The sequence below is a fragment of the Hyaloscypha bicolor genome (assembly GCF_002865645.1).
Source record: "Hyaloscypha bicolor E unplaced genomic scaffold K444scaffold_56, whole genome shotgun sequence".
In the NCBI taxonomy this organism is placed as follows: Eukaryota; Fungi; Ascomycota; class Leotiomycetes; order Helotiales; family Hyaloscyphaceae; genus Hyaloscypha; species Hyaloscypha bicolor.
Window position 1 is genome coordinate 756,151 of NW_020194558.1, and position 6,000 is coordinate 762,150.

Below are 6,000 nucleotides of genomic sequence, written 5' to 3' on the forward strand. Positions count from 1 at the left end.
TACTAATTAAATCTTCCTATTTTTTATTTTATATATTCTTATAACTAGAAATAAACTATAGTTATTTTTTTTTTAAGATCTATAGCTATTTTTTCTAGTATTCTTTTTGTCTAATTTCCGGAATTTATAACTTTCTTATTTAGTTCTTTCCTAGTTAGGTATAGAAAGCGCTTTTTTATCTAGTATTTTAATATATCTTTTTTAAGCTCTTATATATTCCAGAATTCTTTCTAGTCTTAAATTCTATATTTCTTAGCTTTAAGAATATATTTCTTTATTATTAGGAAATACTATTTTATTTCTTTTTTAGAAATATCTTTACTTAATATTCTTTTTATTTCTTTTTTTATTAAATCCAGAACTCCTTTTAATAATATTATAATTAGAGCCTTTTTTACTTTAGTTTTCCTAAAAATATTATTAATTTCCTAAATTCCTGAACCTAAAATAAAAGAATTTATAAGAAATCCCGGTATTTTCCTATTTCTCCTAATATTATTACTAGTTATAATACTAGACTCTATTTCTTCTTTTTATTTTTAGTTTCCTACTTTATATTACTTAATTCCTTAACTTTAGAAGCTTAATACTCTTAAACTATTATTTTTTTCTATTTCCCGGTATTTTTTTTAAAAATAGAATAATTATAATAATATAAGTATTCTAGTTATTTTTAGAATTAGTAAATCTTTTATTTTATAAATTATTATTTCTATATATAATTTTTATTTTTATTTTTACTGAGAATAGTTAATTAAATAAGATCTTTAAAGCTTTTTTAATTAGGAAAAACATATCTTTATATCTTATTTTATTTATAACCTTAGCTCTAAGTTTTACTATTTCTATAAATCCAAATTCTACTCTAGTAATAATAAATATTTAATAATCTATAGTATTATATATTACTTTACTAATATTTCTAGAAATCTTTTTAAGAAAAATATTAATTTTAGATCTAGTATTAATTATTTCTTTATATTTAATACTTTCTTAAGGTTCTCGAAATATAAATTAGAGATATAGAGATTATATAATATATTTATAAGCTAGTAATATTCAAATATTAATACTATTATCTTTAAATTAAATAATCCTATTAGTATTAGGTACCTGAGCTAGTATTTCCAATTCCTTAAATATTCTATCTATTATATAAGCCGCAGTTACTAGCTTTATAGATTTTCTAGTATATCTAACTATATTTAATATAATAGTATTTCTTATTTATATAAGGGGCTCTAATTATATAGGTAAATTGCGGCTATAAAGCTCTTTGGCCATAGCTTTTTAGGCAAATTAGTTATTAAGTATATTATAATAGCCTTATTTATAATCTCCTGCCCTACTTACTCGGTATTACTATTTGGCTTATATATATATAAAGAAAAAAGCTCGATTTTAATGCCTTATTTCTTTACCCAGATCTAATAGGCTAATATTTCTTGGATTAGAATAACTACCTTCTCCTAATTATACTTAATATAAGTAATTAAAAAATTATCTTACCTATATACTTACTACTCAAAATTCCTAATTATATTAAATACTAGTAAATCTTCCTTATTTAATAAAAGATATCCAAAGATCTTTCTACTAAATTCGTCCTTAATTATTAGAATTCAGCTCGAACTATTATAGCTATTTAGGTAATTAAATAAGTCTTATAAGATTCTCTAAAATAATCGAGTAGACTTTCTCTTAGTCGGCCTATACGAGATTACTTACCTAGTATATACCTAAACGCAAAATTCGCATATAATTCTTATTAATTCATTAATTTTCACGTTATATATATAATTAACAAGCCTTTATAAAGCTTTATAGACTAAATGCTCCGCTCTCGCATACTATTTTTCTTCTGAATTACTTCTTGGCTTGAGATACTTCCTTAATCTCTTATATTAAGCTCTAATTAAATATTTGAATATTAGAAATATAAATATACCTCTAGTATTAGTAGGAATTTCGAACGGAATATTAGAGTAAGTAGAAAGCGGCTTATATTTAAGGAAAACTAAATTAAACTTATACTCTAATTATATTAATACTATATTCTCTTTATAATCTCCTAGTCTGATTATAAGATTATATTTATAATATTAAGTTTTCTTTTTTACTAGGCAAGCTTTGGAAATAATATTTATATAGAACCCTTTAATAACTATAATATTATAGAGAATTAGATCTTTAATATATGGTCCCGCAGGTCTATTAATTACGTTTTTGATTATATAAGTACTATATCTAATAATTAGAAAACTAGTTATTTTTACTTCTATATAATTATTAATTTTTGCCTTAATAAAAGTACTAGAATTAATTAAATCCTTATTATTAACCAGGTATATAGTACTATAGTTATCTAATAAGGTACTTTAAAAGAGCAGATATCTTAAAAAATTAAGTATTATATAGATTCCTTACCTGGGCTCTGAATTATAAGTATAGAATTTATTAGAGTAATATTAAAGTTCCTTAGAAATTAGGTTCCCGATATTTTAGGCTTTTTTTTAGAACTAGTACCGGGCATTGGCTTCTTTATAACTCGTCTACTAGTAATTTTCATACTATATTTCTCTTCTAGCTAAGGTTTTAGATTTTTCTAATACTCGGTTAAGATCCTTTCCCGGATTTTTCTAATCTATTCCTTATTAGGCTTGAATTTTATTCAAGTTTTATTTAATCCGGTAATTATAATTTCTATAGTAATATAGCTAAGTAGGTCCTACTTATACTTATAGATTTTGGAATTCTTATAAAGGTACTTATAATACTTATACTTATCCGAATTAGGCTTGCTATCTAATCCTTTACTAGTTTGATTCCCGAGTATAGTAAAGATTATAGGAACTCCTAAGTACTTGGTATTCTGGTTTTCCAGAATAATCTAATTAAATACCTGGCTATACTATTTAAATATAAGAATTAGAAGCCTTAGCTCGTCTTTACTATATAGATTACTAAGCTATTCTATTACCCAAGTTAGTGCGAGTTTCTACTAGAGAGCTATTAAGAACTTGATTATTACTAGAATACCTTCGATTTTGGCGATTTTGAGAGCTCTAGCCCTATTAAGTATCTTCTCCTAATTAGTAAACCAGTACTTTGGACTCACTCCTCCTTTACTTACTTATAGTAGAACCGAGCTATATACTCTCCGAGCAGTAGTAATTTATACTATATCTATAGAACTATATTTTATTAATAAAGCCTTAAGAACCTTGCAAATAGAGCTTTATTTACTCTCTTTAAGGCCCAAAGTAAAGTTCATAAGAATCTCTATATTAATTATTTAACAGAGCCATTACCTAATTATATAATAGTATACTAGCTTATTTATCTAGTCTAGTTTCTTAATCTTATAGTCCCGTAAAAGTACTAAATAGTAATCTCTAATATCCCCGAATATTACAGGCTATAGAGATACTAGTTTTAATTCTTTCTTAACTATAGATCAAGTATCTTTGTCCTAATTTTCCGTATTAACTTGGTATCTGGTATAATAATCCTCTATTTCCTTTAGTATAAGCTCGTTAATTATAAAAGGAGGCCTAGAAAGAGCTACTATATTTGTTTTAATTACTTTATTATTAAATAGGTTAATCTTATTCCAGATACCCTTATTACTAGCTACTCTATAGAGAGTATTAAATCAGTCTGCCCAGAAACTACGGTTCTTTAGGACAATAATCTTTACCGTAGCTTCTAATATAATTACGACTATACTTTAGAAACTATAGGAACTATAGGAATAGTTTCTATTAATTAGTTAATAACGGAAATGCGAACTAAAGTATGATTTTCGAAGAAATAAATTAAATAAGCTCTTAAATACTCTCTGTGGCGTGCTAATTAGGAAGCTTATTAGTACAAGGCCGGGCTTATAACTAATATATATAACGATTATAGAGTAGAAAGTTATATTAGATAGTAAAAGAGTTAATTAAACTAGCTAGAAAAGAGCTTAAGTAAAGTATAAAGCTTTAGGAAGTGAGTATATAGATCCTGACTAAGTAGAGCAATCGCGCTAGCCCCAATTCAGTAATTCTTACTATAACAAAAAGTATTACTAATACTTTAAACTACTAACTCTTTACTAGTTTTATAGACTATCTAGATCTGGCTTATAGCTAGTAGTTATTAAGATAAGAGTAATAAGTAAGAAGCCCTAGTAATAATATAAAATAAGCCCTTATTATTACTTTATATAAAGCCAGATAAAGGCAAGCTTTATTAAAAAAAAGAATTCTGTTTCTAATAACCCAGGAACTATTATTAATCTCCTATATTAATTTATTAAGAGATTATACTTTAACTAGTATTATATATTTTAAAGAGAGAAAGAATAGTCTAAAGATAATAAAAGAAATATAAAGAATAGAACTAAATTAAAAGGCAAAAAGCTACTATTTATAAAAATATATCTATTAAAGCAATTAGTAATTTATAGAAATAAAGATTAAAGCTAACTAGCTATACTATATAGCTATAAAACCTTGCTAGATTTAGCCTTAAAGTAATTACATATATATTAAATATTAGTAATTACTTTACTAGAACTCAGAGATCTTGGATTCTAATAATATAAGTAATAATACTATTTATTTTACCTAGTTCTTATTCTTATTATATAGGTATCTTAGCCTCAGGCCTCTAGATAATATTATATAACTTATAACTAATCTTTATTTAGTATAGTACTAAATAATAATACTAATATTAAGCTAATCTAACTTAAAATATATATTATATTTATATTATATCCTAAAACTCTAGTATATTTATTACTTACTACTCGTATTATCTTTATATTTCTCTAACTATTTCTTTTATCTCTATTTATTAAATCTAGTAATAATATAAATCCACTTTTTATTCTTCCTTTTTCTAGTTAATATAGCTTCGTTTTAAATAAAAGGCAATATTTAGTTAGTATTAAAAAACGGAAATAAATAAGCTATTTATATTTATTATATATTTTAATTAATACTTAATAAAAGTATAGTTATAAGATATTAAGAAAAAATAACCTTATAAAAGTACTTACTAATAATTTCTTTAAGAATGAATTATATTTAAGATAACTATAGAACTAAAATATCTATTTCTTTTTCTAACTAGTAATATTTCTAATAAGGAGACATATTACTCTCTTTCTATTATACTATAAAGCTAACCCAAATTAAATTCCTATAGTCTAAAGATTAAAAACAAAATTAAAAACACAAATAATTATAAGATAAAGCTCTTTTCTCTATTACTACTATTTCTTAAAAGCGGCCGCAAATATTTCCCTAAAGAGCTTATATTAAGGATATAATTAGTATAAATATAGTAGTTAATATTTATAAGAAGGATATTAATCTATTTAAATACTAGAATAGAAAAGAATCCTGGCTCAAGAAATACTTTAAACCGGAAAGTAATATAAATTATTTATTTATAAGAAAGAAATCTTTTTATAGTAAGTAATTAAAAGCTAGCTCTATTACCCCTAGCTCTATATCTAATAATAAAAGACTAAAAGAAGCCAAGAATACCCTTTATATATATTTAAGTTATAAGACTATACTTACTATAAAAAAGAGCTTTATAAATAAATCTAATAAAGGTATTTAAAAAGCAAATAGTAATTTTTATTAAACCTTACTTTTTTTAGAGCAAGTATATCCTCGAAATTTATTATTTCATAATAATCTATTTAATATAACTTATAAGAAGATTTATAATAGAAATAAGGCTATAGTTATTTAAGATATATTACTATTAATTATTTCTTTTATTTAAACTCTAGTAATATATAATATTACTTATTTCAATTATTTAATTAAAAGCATTAATAAAAATTAGAATAGTACTAGGCCTTTCTATAGTTCTTATTTATAACCTAATTATTGTTTGGAGTTTAGATAATCTATATTTATAGATAATTAACTCGAAAAGCTTAAGCCTTTTATTAGTAAGGTTTCAGATAATTTTATTTCTTTATTTATAATT